Here is a 15,621-nt window from a genome sequence, read left to right on the forward strand (position 1 = left end):
TTTAATTAAGTTATAGACAACATATAGCAAGGAAGCAAGACTGCTAAGGACCCAAATACAGTCTCTGTCTGAATCAGGTTTACCTCTATACTCAGCCTGGAAGGGAAAGGGACATAGTAAAGGGGAAGACACAGATTCAAATTCTAAAGAGATGAACTGATCTTTTTTCCTGTATGCCAAAGACAAAAGGAATTTCTGAATAATGTAAACTCTAAAAAGGTAACATTTAAAGAAAATTATTTTCTCTTGGAAGTTAAAAAACCCAGGTAGAGAAAATTCTATCGAGTAGGTTATTCAGCCAAGGTGTATTAAACAGTCATGGCTATATACTAGCAATCTGCACGCTACTCACAAGTAAGCTGGTGGCCTTCGCTGAAATTTAGAGTTGTCCTGAAGACCAATGTTAAACTGTATCTTCTCCCTGTAAAGCAAAAGTGAATGCTAATCCAAGAAAACCATCATGTTATACTGTCTTAGGGTAAATACTCTTAAAAACATCCAACCAACCAACCAAAAGATCTAATATTCTTAATATTAGTCCAGAAGAAAATGATTATTCCAATTTGAAGAGCCACAGTGAAGCACATCAGATAATTATCTGAAAATAAGCTTCCCCTGATAATCCCTCTGCTGAGAAAATTTATCCATTATACCAGCATCAATTAAATATACAATTTTCTTTTAAAATTATAGTATTAATAGCTTTTAGGATGCTATAATTAATGAAGCAGAAAACTGTCCAAATTGGGAAAAAAATGAAACATCAAACTCATTTCCCTAAATTTTACTCAACCATGTGCCAATATATCTCTCTTTCAAAGGAACTTATCTGTCTCTCTAGAACTTGCCGAACTTGCCTTGCTCAAAGTCTAAAGGTTATCTCAAATGTAACATGGCCAAAACGTTTAAATCTCTACCCCATAGCCAAATCTGATTTTTTCCAAGTCTCAGTGACATACTTCTCAAAAGTTATAATATTCTTTCATGATTTCTTTATATCTACTACATTGACAGTTAAGATCCTATTTTCATTCCTAATACTGTTAAATTTTACCTTCCCTTTTGCTTGATCAATCTTGCCAGAAGTCTGCTTAGTTTATGTCTAAAGGTCAGCTTTCAGCATTGTTGATTTTGTTTATTGTTCTTTTTTTTTGTTAATTTATGTCTTTTTCCTCATAATTTTTCTTCTCATTAGCTGGTTTTACTCTGTGGCTCATTTTCTAATTCCTAAAATTAAAACTTTATGTAATTCCAAATATTTTTTTCTTTTCTAGTACGTACATTAAGGGCATAAAATAAATATGCCCAAGTATAAGATAACTCCAAGTATAAAGTATCCCCTTATTTTGTCATTGAGAATATTTAAAAATAATTCTTATCACCTGGATATGTAAAATAATCAAATATGTATTTATAACATTAGTATAAATATTAAAAACACAGGATCTATAAAGCTGAAAAAGTTTGCTTCATCTCTTCACAGAACATAGAATTTCTTTAAACTCCTTACACAAATGAGACATGAATGTCTTCATCAGAACTTTTTGAATAACAGCAAGTTTTCCAGATTACACTTTTTGAATCAGTATATAATATTACCATTAAAATATTTATCCCAAGCTACACTATCAGTTAATGTGAAACATTAGGACTTTCTTTCCTGTTTGTACTGTTGGGATATTTTAATATCTACAGTGTAACCACTGTATCATTTAAAAAAAAAAAACAGGTTTGTTCTAGATTTACCTGTTTTTTAATGTTGAAGCCATTTACTAAATGGGCTCTGTGAGTGCTCCAAACTCACATGTACTGAAGGCATTTAAGGTCAATGTGTCTGACTTAAATAGTATTTCTAAGACCAAGAAAAAGAACAAAGCAGTGAGAAAGTTCCTAAGAGCATAAATATAAATCTCCTTTCCTGGGAAATCTATTTTTTTAAAATGCCTTGCCTTATATTTAAAACCATACCATTTCTCTAAGCATCACTTTGGTGGTTTCCCACATAGGTTTGGTTTTTTAAATTTTTTTAATGTTTATTTTTGAGAGAGAGAGAGAGTACGAGCAGGGGAGAAGCAGAGAGAGAGCAAGACACAGAATCCGAGAGCCAGACACGGGTCTTGAACTCATGAACCTTCAGAAGATGACCTGGGTGGAAGGAGGTTAACGCTTAACCAACTGAGCCACCCAGGCACCCCACCCACACAGGTTTTTACATGCAGTTCTTTCATGGGCGCTATGCGTTTCCCTTTCCAATTCCAGTCTCTAATTGTGACTAAGATTTTTTTTTTTAATTTTCAAATGAAATGATTAGAGGTCTGTGTATAGAATTCATGAAGACTTCTTCATGTTTAATACTCAACCTAATTTCACTTCTGTTCTGGCTACAAATGACAATAATGCATGTTTTGCATTCGGTAAGTCAGATAAAGCCAAACCAAGTATTTAGTGTTTTGTTTGTAGTCTCCCTACTGTTGCTCATTTTAGTGTACTTAATCAACTTGAGGAAAAAATGTATTAAATTTTCCGAAGCATACTTGTGGATGTTAATTTAATTTCTTCTTATAAATTCTCTATTCTTTTAGGGTATGCTAGTAGAGGAGCATAGGTTTAGAACTGTTGTATGTTTCTCCAGTGAATACTTCCTTTTTCATTTAGTAATACTTTAATTACATGTAGAATTTTTTCTAAGTTTCTTCACTTAGAGAGGGAGAGGAGGGGGCAAAGAGAGAAGGGGAGAGAGAATTCCAAGAAGGCTCTGCACTGTCAGTGCAGACCAGATGCAGGGCTCAAACTCATGAACCATGAGACCATGACCTGAGCCAAAACCAAGAGCCAGATGCTTAACCGACTGAGCCACCCAGGCGCCTTGAGACGCTTCTACCTGCATGTAGTTCTAAACTGTTACTCCCTCAAGCCTTTGCGATATATTATTTTTCTGGCATCTGTTACTACTAATGAGAAGTCGACTGTTAATCTAACTCATTTCTCTGAAATAATCTGCCTTTTCTCCTTTCCTTTAAGGAAATTATTTGGGGGGTGTTCTTTAGATTTGCTTTTATTTATTTTGTTCACGATTTGGTAAGCTCCTTTATTCTGGAAAAATCATTAGCTACTGTCTCACTCATTCTCTTTTCAATCAGCAATTCTCACTAGACACACACCACATATTCTATTCTCTACTCCATACTCATTCACATTTTCCATCTCTTTATCTCTCTGTGCAACATTCCTCCAATCACTAAATTCTCTTCCATTGTTTTTATGTTTTACCTCTTCAATAGTTTAGCATTTCAGTAATTATATATTCTTATTCCCAGAAGTTCTTTTTCAGCTTTGTAAAAAAATTTTTTTAATAATACCATGTTATTTTGCAATTTGTTTTAAATCTTCCATTTATCCTTATGTTATTTTTTGTCACTATAAAATTACTCTACTTTCAATTCATTATAGTTTATTTCTTTACAACTTGTAAAGAAATTGTTGTGGACAGAAAGCTCATGTCCCTAACCCACTTCCCCTGAGTTATGTGTATATATTCATATAGAGGTATTTCAGGCTTGCTCCTACCAGAATATCAGGAATTTTACTGTCCTAGGACTAATGCTTACATTAATTTCTTGACTCTGTATTCCATACACCATACCAGACCCTGAAAGCCACATGCTGGAGAAGCCAGGAGACACTGAGGAGAGCTTCCACACAGACTGATGTTATTTACGAACCCAAACAGCTGTGGTGCCCCTTCTATGCAATCTCTCATCAGGAAGGAAGAACCAGGGAAAGAACTGAGCGTTAATTATATGCCAGGCTGTATAAACTAAGTTAAAGCACCAAAATTATAGAAAAAGTAGTTACCAAACACAAGGTCAGCTGGGCAGGTAAATAAACACCAAGCATGTAGGTTTACAGATATTCTGAAGTTATATATTAACCTAATACTTGAATGAAATAAAGGTAGGTTTTTTCCTTTTCCTATAAAAATAATTAATCCAAGCTTTCAATACTAGAGTTACTTCAAGTTATACTCTAGAAAAAGGATCCTTCAAGAAAAAAAGTCTGTATTAAAGTTTTAGGTTTACTAAGGAGCTCTGACATGAAAGAATAAACGGATCATAGACCAACATTCACAAAAGCAGGTTTTTACACAAGCTAAGTTTTTAAAAGCTCCATCAAACCTAACTCATCTATATGAATGAACTGTGGGGATTGGGGAGCCTAACAAAAGCATCCGCAAATAAAGATATGGTTGACTTCTAAAAGAAGCTTCTAAAAATCCATGTTTTCAGACCAGTATTTCTCTCTTAAAAAGCAAGTTAGTCTCCACCTTGTTTTATTTCAGTGAATTATTAATCATCTGAGAAAAGTAATAAGTTCTACCTCTTTATTTACCAACTGAACATAGAATGATTACTCAACAATGCCTTGTATTGAAAGAAAACTCCATAGGGGCACCTAGGTGGCTCAGTTGGTTAAGTGTCCGATCTCACGGTTTAGGAGTTCCAGACCAGCATTGGGTGCTGTGCTGACAGCTCAGAGCCTGGAGCCTGCTTCTGATTCTGTGTGTATCTTTCTCTCTCTCTCTGGCTCTCCCCAGCTTCAAACTCTGTCTCTCTCTCTCCCAAAAATAAACATTTTAAAAAATTTAAAAAATACTTCATAGTTGTGTGTTCTTATACATTAATTTTCTACTAACAAAAAACTGAGGAGACAAGACAGGCCATTTTATGGTTCCTTAGTTGAAGAAACAAGGGTCAATTGAATGAAAATATCTTGTTCTTAGTCACACAAGTAATCAATGGCCAAATGGTCTTTTGACACCTACCCTAAAGTCTAGAGCTGTACCATATACCCACCTGACTTCCACTTTTTGATATTAAAAAAGTGCAAAATAATTTCACTTGTGGAAATTTACCCAAAGAAAATAATAACACATAGGTACAATAGCATAACTACAAAGATTCTAGTTACAGTGCTATTTATAAAAGTGTATGTAATACTCAGACATTAGTTAAGTGAACCATGGTACATCCATAGGCTCTGCCAGACCTAAATGCAACTAATCAAAATGTCAGAGAAAAGGGTGCCTGGGTAGCTCAGTCAGTTAAGTATTCAACTTTGGCTTTGGTCATGATTTCACCATTCATGAGTTTGAGCCCCGTGTCAGGCTATGTGCTTACAGCTCGGAGCCTGGAGCCTGCTTCAGATTCTGTGTCTCCCCCCTCACTACCCCTTCCCCATTCTCTCTTTCTCAAAAATAAACAAACATTAAAAAATGTTATAGAAAAACATTAAATAACATGGCAAAATATCCACAAATTATTAAAAAGGTAGGTTACAAAACCATACATAAATTATCATATGAAAAGACCAATATGATTATACTCCAAAATATCGAGTCCCTGTGAATTAAGGTGAATTTGTAAACTTCTAATATAATGTAGAGCATTCATAGTAAGAAAAACAAATTCTTTAAAATGAAAGAACAAAATTACTCGAAGTAAATAAACCTAAGTAGGGCCTATTAACTTCAGCATAACATTTAATAAAATCTAAGTAGGTGAATGTTTTTTCAAAAAGAGAGACTTTATAAAAAATTCTAATTTTGGAGGCGAAATATGACTAAAAATATATACATTATGAGGAAAACAGGTTAATATATTTTATTTAGAATCCCTACATCTATAGAACAAATAGCAAAATACTACATAATAGAATAAAAAAATATGCAATAGCCATAACAAAAAGTTATTATGGAAAGAAGTCATTAAATATATAAAGATATCACTCAGACTCCACTAAGTAAATGATTAAATGATAAACGCTCCACAAACTCTTCACAAAACAAACGTACAACTGTGCTGATTAAAACCATAAATCAAATGGCCTTAAAGGCCATTTTTATTATATATTCATTAAACTAGCAAATTTATTATTAATTATACACACCAGTACTGATGAGTAGTACTGCTAAACAAGTAGATAAACATTGCTGGTAGCACCATAAATTGGCTCCGTATTTCTAGAAAGTTGTTAATATATAACAAAAGCTAAATCTTTTCTCAACAGGAAATTCTGTTTTTGGAACACACCCCAAAGAATTAAAGAAATGTGAAAGAAAGTAGCCTATAACAAGACATTCACAGCAGTACTTGTTATAAAAGCCAGTAATTAAAAAAATAATTTAATGTTTATTTATTTTTGAAAGAGACAGAGTACAAGCAGGGGAGAGGCACAGAGAGAGGGAGACACAGAATCTGAAGCAGCCTCAGGCTCTGAGCTATCAACACGGAGCCCAACGTGGGGATTGAACCCACAAACCATGAGATCATGACCTGAGCCAAAGTCGGATGCTTAACCGATGAGCCACCCAGGTACTCCTAAAAGCCAATATTTAAAATCACAATGTTATGTGATCACATGATGGGCTACCATGAGAGTTTTGTGTATTATGACAAACTGTTGTCAACATTTACATGCTGTTAAGTGAAAAGGCAGATTATGTAGCCATTCATTTTAACTATGTAAAAACACAGGTGTCATTACAAATGGTATCTGGATATAAAGAACTGACCACTTAATAATCAAGGTCTTATTTTTGTTAAGTTCCTAATTTTAAAAATCAGAGAACTTAAAAATGTACTCTACTTAACTGTTTATGTATCAGTTTACAAGCTTATATAATATGACTTATACAAGAATTCCACCTTAAAAGTTTTTATGATGAAGCTGTGTACAGATATAACTAAAACTCAAGTTTTTAGCCAACTTTGTTATTACTGAAAAGGATTTCTACCACAGTAATACAATTTAACCTCGGTAGTACGTTTCTGGGTCCTGAAACTAACATTTGTTGGTCCTAGAATGGACAATTTAATAAAATGTCACATGAAAAGCTAAGATACTGGGGCGCCTGGGTGGCTCAGTTAGTTAATCATCCAAGTTCGGGTCAGGTCATGATCTCACGGTTCTTGAGTTCCAGCTCCACATCGGGCTCTGTGCTGACAGCTGGGAGCCTGGAGTCTGTTTCAGATTCTGTGTCTCCCTCTCTCTCTACCTCTCCCCAGCTCACACTGTCTCTCTTGCTCCCAAAAATAAACATTTTTTAAAAATTAAAAAAAAATTAAGAAATGCTGGATACCAAGATACATGTCCTTGGTTTCCATCTCTAGTGATTCATCTTGAAATTACTGTCTTTCAGTGTCTTCCTTTCCTCTCAAAAAAAAAAAAAAGATACTACATAATCACCTAAGCCATTGTATATCAGAGATAGATAATAAAAATCAACTCTTCTCCCATCTACTGTCAAATATATTAATTACTAAGAATCTCCTCCCTCCTCCCTACTCTTCATGAATTTCTTAAAGTGGTCTCACCCTACCTCTCTGCCATATCAACTCCCCCACGGGCAACGAAGAGCAATCATGGCAAAGACGTGCCCAGCAAGGAGCTTTAAGAGATGCTGCCGGCACACACATTTCCCATCTCCAGCAAAGTACCTATATGGTTAGAGACTCCAAATACAATGTTTACAGATGATGCATTCAATATAAAACATTTTCTTCTTTGTCCTTTAACTCTGAGGGTGACCTTAAAACAGCCTCCTCTCTACCTCAGACAATGGAAAAACAGCCTCATGCTTAACACCTTGAGCTCTATGAAGTCAGTGGAACAACAGACTCTTCCCACCTGTCTGGTGGTAAAACAGGTGTTCAGTCTAGTCCATCCCGGGCCTATTACCAAAGCTTCAATAATTTATGTCACGCTGCCTAATTTTACTCTTAAGATATCCTCTTCTTCAGACCTAATTGTAATTTTTTTCCCTGCTTTTTGAGACACAGAAGCAATCTCTGAACCAACTGTGGTCTTTTCACAGACTAAAAAGTTACAAAAGAATTCCTCTGCCAATTTACTGGGGTAAGATTAGGAAGCAGTTTAACAAAGAAAAGTATAGACTGAATTGATAAGGTAACTCTGGCAGTCAGACCAACACAATAACAACACCTACAATAAAAAAGTTCTCCCCCCCGCCCCCCGCATGGTCGCCCTCTGGGGGGGAAGCCTATAAAGCCCTTTCTAGAAAAGCATTTTTAGATGCTTTTAATGTACAGAAGTACCTTAAATGTATTTTAATAAGATATATAAAAGACCAATTATACTGGAATTATCAAAATATAAAAATCACAAATTTATGATATAGTAATATATGTGCTTTTAAACTAAATAACAGTATCTACCAGTGGATCTAATGATTAAACTTCTAAGTAATGTCACTTTGAGATCTCTGTAACAGTGATGGATTATGAAAGTATCTACAATTTCTATTGGAAATAGTCTTTGTTAATGCTAATACTACTAGGTGCCCACAGTAGTAATGGGAAGAAAATGTGTATACAAGACGCAACTTTTTTCCCTATTCAAGTTCACAGACCCATCAGCTTAAAAGTTCTAATATACACAGAACTATGTTTATTATGTTTTTAGCTCAGTGTTAATACTGAATTTAATAGCAATATTAATGCATCTTTAGCTATATAATGACAGGTCATTCCTCAGGTGAAGAGAACAAAAAAGCTTCAGCTCCATTTGATAAATAAATAAGGCACAAAACAGGGACAAGGGCAGTGAATGAAGGAACCACCTGTAGAATACTTTTCAGCCACTTTACCTCCCTCACTTAACCTTCATAAAAACTAGCCTTCTTCCCTCTGCCCAAGAAAGGTAGCATAATCCCTCATTCTTTTAATTAGGAATTTAGATTCATGTAAGTGACCTGCCCAAAGTAATAAGGCTAGTCAACAAGTCAGAGGGCCTTTTAACTCGAGTCCTGGGCTCTCCTGGTCTTCCTCTTCTGCTTTTTTCTGACATCATTCTAGACAAGCTCATCTCAAATAATTACCAGAGCTTTTCAAGAAGAAGCGAACGCTCTTTCTTCTGCTGTTTTCAGGTCGAAAGACTATCTCTAAATATGTTACAAGTGACATTAGTACTGGTATGATCACGTTGTAAATGGACTGCCTATAAGGGTGATATCCGGTTCCAAATAAGGTATTAATAAATACTTGCTTAGGTAGAAACTGATTTTTGTTCAAGGATATTTTCAAGGAATTGAACTATTCAACATTTTTGAGCAATTTTTACACCTTACTGTAAATGCAACAGTAACTTAAAACAAAGATAAAGCAGAAGTACAACATTAAAAACAAAGTTTTACACTGAATTTGGATTCTCTTCTAAAAGAAATCTGGGGGCACCTGGGTGGCTCAGTGGGTTAAGCTTCCAACTCTTGGGTTTCAGCCCAGGTCATAATCTCATGGGTTCGAGCCTGAAGCTGGGCTCTGCGCTGACAGCAATAGTGAGGAGCCTGCTTGGGATTATTTCTCTCCTTCTCTCTCTACCCCTCCCCCACTTGCTCTCCCTCAAAATAATAAAAATAAACTTAAAAAAAAAACCTATATACTTAAAGGAAACATCGTATCTATCTATACTGTTCCCAAGGCAGGTAGAAAAACAATATATTACCATTTGCAATGATTAGTTTTAAATGCTAAAAGCTAAGAAAGCTAAATGCAATTTCATTTTACACTTATGAAAACATCAAAAGGTAACATAATACATGTTTAAAACTGTAAAAACAAACAGATTCATCTAAGTCACCTATGCAGCAGGACAAAAGCAAAGCCTCAAAATAGCCTGACTTCTCACACACAATTCTATGCTTTACAACAAGTTTTTAAACACTGGACATTACAGCAGCTTATTTTCAAAACAGAATAAAGCAATTACGTTTCTTAAATTGGACAACAGTTTCTCTTGCAATCAATAAGGCTCTGTGGAAGTTCTTTCATTAAGCTTCTAATTTCAAGATATTCCAAACTCCCTTTTAAAAACTGGAAGGGTGCCTGGTTCACAGTAGGGCCTCAGAAGTTTGTTGTTGATTTTGTTGACATATTAAGTTTACATATAATATTCATTTGACTTTTTCTGTTGGTTACTGTGAAGGGCAATATTTTCCTCTAATTTACATTATGAAATAATGAAGTAACACACTAATAAGCCAACATACTATAAGAGACAGCAGGGGGTGCCTGCGTGGCTTAAGTGGTTAAGTGTCTGACTCTTGATTTTGGCTCAAGCCAAGATCTCACAGTTTGAGTTCAAGCCTCCTGTCGGGCTCCATGCTGACAGTGTGGAGCCTGCTTAGGACTTGCTCTCCCTCTCAACTAAATAAACTTAAAAAAAAAAAAAAAAAGATTAAAAAAATAAATGAGAGACAGCTAACATGAATATGGGGGAGGAAAAAAACTCCTCCCAACTAGGTTTCTCAAATTTAAGCCTCTATTGTCCGGATTCAAGACTTTTAATAATCTCATTTAATTTCACAATCAAATTAGAGTTAAAGGCCAGATAGTCTGACAGTAACTATAGTTTATATATATAGTTTATGTAGTTTAACAGTAACTATAATTATCATGCTGGTTGTTGATTAGATGAAGGTAATGCATTTTTCAGGTACCAACCTTGCTAATAACCAAACTAGGACTTTATAGTTTTTCAAGGTCTAGAATCTACAAATGGCTTAATTATCAGAAGTCCTGATGATGGCTAACAAAGTTTAATCCATTCCATACACTCAGTAAAACCTAAAGGGTTCCAGGTCCAATTAATCATGGCTGAGATCTCCTGTATCCCTATTCTTCGTTTTACTAAGGCCCCCTCTGCTACAGTCTTGTGCCCACATCAATCTGTGTACCAGCCAGGATTTTTGGTTATAAACAACACCTACTGTTAACTTACTGGAAGGTTATTAAATTACAACAACAATAGGAAGATTAAAAAATAAAGTAGGAAACAAGAAATACTCAGAACTCACATCACCGAAAATTCTGCTTAGCACGCTGGTGTGCTGAATATTAACTCCTGTCAATACCCACAAGAGCATGTAAGCAGTTAACACACTTTTTAGTACGCAATACGGCCCACCTATGTTCCCATTAGAATGACTTTCTCAGTATGTTACCCATCAGATACAAAGAGTATTTGGCATAGAAGTATAAACTTATGTATGTTATCTTAAAGTTGGCCAACTTTTCCCCTACAGGGCCAGATAAATAAACTTCTTAGATTCTGCAAGACCATATGGTCTCTGTTACAACTATTCTGCTGCTGTAGCGTGAAAGCAGCCACAGATAGTATGTGCACAAATGAGCGATGACGTGTCCAAATGAAACTTTATTTATAAAATCAGGCAGGAGGCTGGATTTGGCTATGGGCCACAGTCTGCCAACCCTGCCTAAAAGTGTTTTAGCAGGAATCAACGCTTTCCTTTCATAATAAATAAATTTGGTAACCAGGAAGATACAAACTGACACATTCAGGCTAGATTATGCACAACAGCTCAGTCTTGGATGTGACTTCGGGTGGGTGGGATTAAGAAAGAACCCAAGACACCAAAACAATCTAGTGGGAACAGAGTCAGACAGATGAAAGGGCAACGCCACTCCCCTTGCCAGCGCCGGTTTAGGTACGGGGTTAGGTAAGGGCCTTTTCCCGAGGGGGGCACACCTGCTGGGGGGCTACTGGAAGAGGCGGTCCTCCGCAGGCCTCTGGGAACCGCGGTGTGTGGCTGCGGCCCAGGCCCAGCTGCAGCCCCGGGGAGAGCGGCTCACTGTGAAGCTAATGGGGGAAGACCGCAGGGCAGAAAGTTGTCAAGGGAGTGAGACCTTGGTGTCATTACTGAGCTATTCTTAAGCCTCTGGACTTTATTATGTAAGATAATAATTTTCCTCATTATTTAAGCCAGTTTGAGAATTTCCTGTTATTGCGGCCACAGCATCTTAAGTGATAGAAGTCCTTGAAAAAGAAGACTGCTCACTTCACAATTTCACTGCAGCCAGTCTTATTTAACAACTTTTCACAAATAAAGGAAACATTTAAGGTTCTGAATGCCCAGAGACTAGCTACAACTCAGAAAAAAATATCTGTTCCAATTACTGTTACTGATATTTACAACTTTAAAAATTCTATAATCAGGGGGCAAAAACCAAAAACAATGCGCTACCTCCTTCAATACTATACCTAAGACATTCTTTCAACAAGATTTTTTTTTCTCTAAATCAGAGGTTGGCCAACTTTTTCCAAAAATGACCAAAGAGTAAATACTTCAGGATTTGCAAAATATATGGCCTCTGACATTACAGCTCAAAAGCATCCAGAAACACTATGTAAACGAATGGTATTTCTGTGCTCCAGTTAAAACTTCCTTTACAAAATCAGGCAAGCAGGAGAGAGGTGGCCTGCCAGCTAGTTTGTTGACCTCTTCTCTAAATGGTTAACAGCAAGAAAGTATCTTTCTCAAACAAATCAACTAGATTGAAAATCAAAAACAGTTTGTTTCAAATGTGTATAAATTATGTAGAAAAGTAACCAGCATGGCTGGAGCATTCTATTCACCTGCATTGGATTGCTTGAAGTAAAACACTAAAACAAACAATAACAACAAAACTTCTACCTTACATATATAACCTCTGCAAAACGCAACTTAGGATTCTATTAAAGGGTAACTGATATTACAATAAAAAAATACAAAACTTATACATATACAAATTTATAACATCTACCTTTTAAATAAAATTAACTTTAAATTTAGTAAATTATCGAAGATTTCTGTACATACTGTCTATTAAAAGGGGGGAAAAAAAACCCTATACAACTCCTAACCTGACTGAGCCCCTCTCTTCGAGAAAGCTGAAGCTAGAGTTCAGTATTACATGGAATGAGGGAAGTAAATCATATGGACTATATCTCCTTTCCAAACAGCTCCCAACACAAAGACACATTTTTTTTTAAAAAGCTTATTCATTTATTCTGAGAGAGAGAGAGAGAGAGAGAGAGAGAGAGGGAGAGTGCACATGTGTGAGCAGGGGAAAGGCAGAGAGAGAGGGGAAATCCCAAGCAGGTTCAGCGTGGTCAGCGCAGAGCCCCAAACTCACCAAATGTGAGATCATGACCTGAGCTGAAATCAAGAATCAGACACCTAACCAGCTGCACCACCTAGGTGCCCCAAAGACACATATTTTTTAAAGGACACCATTTTTTCAATTATATGCCATACTCTAGGAAGAAGACAAAAAGTGAACTTCACCTTCAATCATTAAGAAAATTTGCACAAGCACATAAACACACTTTTGAGAACTATTATAGGAAATTCCATCATATGACTACATTCAACTGATAAAAATCTGAGATATATTGGGCCCCCCTCACTCTTCACTCAGAGCCCGTTTTGAATTCTCTCTCTCTCTCAAAAATAAACATTAAAAAAAATTTAAAACGTCTGAGAAACATTAATCTTTTGAACACAGTAATAAACACCATTTCAATGTTTGTTACAAAATAACCTTATTTTTATAGACTTTCAAATCACAAATAAAGGATTTTTTATATGTTTATCCTTGCCTAAGTACTGGCATTTTCTGTATCCAAGGAAGGAGGTGCTAACAGCAATACCTATGAAAAATAGGAGTAGGAAAGAGGTGGGGGAGTTCTGGGGAGTGAAAAGAACTTGTAGCTTTCTTTTTATATCTTTCTAAATTTTTTATGTTTTGTCATAAACTGTATTACTTTTAATGTCTTTAAAAACGGTTGGGGGCGCCTGGATGGGTCAGCAGGTTGAGCATCAAACTTGACTTTGGCTCAGGTCATGGGCTCGGAGTTGAGTGTGGAGCCTGCTTAAGATTCTCTCTGTCTCCTTCTGCCCCCTCTCCCGCTCACATTCACACTCTAAAAANAAAAAAAAAAAAGGTTTAAAATATATGTTCAGTATGAATTAATATTGAGAAATAAATCAATCGGAAAGTAAAGAATCTGTGAAAGAGGCTACAAACTGAGGACTTCACTGGGGTCAGACTGGCCACTCACATCACCCAGGAGGGGAGTATACACGGGCTACACCAGTAAGTGAAGTTCCCGGAAGAAGTTTAGCCATCAGCAACAACACCAGGAGGCTCAAAATAACCTGGTAAGGGTGAGTCGAGAGCAATCCAATCCAAGTCCACGGAATTCAGTGCCGTAGGGTAGTATCAGGGTAGGGAAGAAGTACCCAGTAGCTTTTGGTCAGCTGGAGGTCCAAGCTATCCAAGAAATGGTTACTTCCTTGAGTTCCCAGATTCACAGAAGCAGCCTAAAATCATATTGGCTCTACCCTGTCAGGTGGGCTCCACCAGCACAGTTCAGCTTTCACAATCTTCATAGGACACCTTTTTTTAGGCTTTGGTCTTTGGGACATATTGGTTAAGATCTGCCATTTTTTAAATGGCCAGAGTTAAAATGCATTAAGTTAAAAATGGATGAAAAGACTCCCACCATCGTTCCACATTTCGGGCTCTATTAAACAGTACAGAGATTATATTAAAAGACTGAGAACAGAAATTAAAATAAAAATGTATAAAGACTTTCATTTCAACAACCTGCCAAAGATACAGATGAATGATAAAATCAATCCTGCTGTTGGCAAAGGTAAAGCAATAAACAAGAAACAACCCTTGCCCCCCTCCCTGAGATACTATAGCAAGAGAAGGAAGAGCAAAGTCTGTCATTTCTTACACCACAAGAAAAACAATAATCAATTTAAGTGATCACAGTGTCTAAAAGGACTGACTCCACATACTTTACCCACACTGAAATTAACTGTATTTATTCTACAAATATTTCTGAGTCTCTCCTACACACTCTTCCACGCCTAGGGACGCACGAGTGAACAAAACAATGTATAATCCACAAGAGCAAGAATTTAACATTCCTAAGTGCCGTAATTAAATTCTGCCTCATATAAATAGAGCTACAAAGAACTTCCAACACATATCTGTTCATTCTTTAATAATGCTACCCGTTTATTAAATTCCTCCCTGCATTTAAAAAAAAAAACAAAAAACTGATGAAGCAAAGAACCAAAGTCGGTGGCAATCCTTTTTACAACATACCAGTAACTTCAAATGGAGTGTTCTACCTTTTTGTCACATTTCTGTCCTATTAGTTTGAAAGATAAAGCACACTAGGGAAAGCAATGGGATTTTGAAAATTAAAAAAAAAAAAAAATGCAGCCCTGAATATTAATCAACTCCCAAATCTAATAATGCTGTTTTGGCAAACGGATTAATCCATTATTTATTTACCCTGCCAGATGAACGGGGCAATTGTTCATTCAGAACATATAAAGGAGTATTTAGTGTTCTAAAAACTGTATGCTCCGTCAACAATAGATTGCAATGTCGAGGTCAGTATTCCTTCATCAAATAAGCCCTTATTATCTTAGCCTTTTACATTTGCATCATGCCAGGCTTAGTGCCACAGGACTCGCTACAAAGTCTTGTACGAATCCTCCACCGCATTTTTAAATTTCTCTTCTGATGAAACTCACTTCACTCATCTCACTAGGAACCACTTCTTCGGAGGGGGGGAAAAAAAGGAAAGAAAAGAACCCAGTATCGGGCACGGGGCAGGGATCCTGACCCGTCCGCACAGGCAGTGAAGCGCTTTACTGAAGCTGCGGTAACGCAGAGCCCCTCTTCGGGACCGAGCCCGGAAATCAGATGGCGCCCCCCCCTCCTCCCGGGGAGCAGGGAC

The 15,621-nt window shown here is 36.5% G+C and overlaps 1 protein-coding gene across 1 annotated transcript in view; it reads right to left on the minus strand.

The window, feature by feature from the left end:
• Nucleotides 1–13,639, minus strand: part of RDX (radixin) — an 87,276-nt gene extending 73,637 nt beyond the window's left edge. Inside the window, exons 1-2 of the mRNA XM_077772702.1 lie at nt 13,621–13,639; nt 353–421 (exon numbers count right to left, since the gene is read on the minus strand). The gene's annotated coding sequence lies outside the window, so the exon portion shown is untranslated. The remainder of the gene's footprint in view (nt 1–352; nt 422–13,620) is intronic.
• Nucleotides 13,640–15,621: the final 1,982 nt, after the last annotated feature.

This window comes from Crocuta crocuta, unplaced genomic scaffold (genome assembly GCF_008692635.1).
Source record: "Crocuta crocuta isolate KB4526 unplaced genomic scaffold, BGI_CrCroc_1.0 scaffold854, whole genome shotgun sequence".
NCBI classification, from domain to species: Eukaryota; Metazoa; Chordata; class Mammalia; order Carnivora; family Hyaenidae; genus Crocuta; species Crocuta crocuta.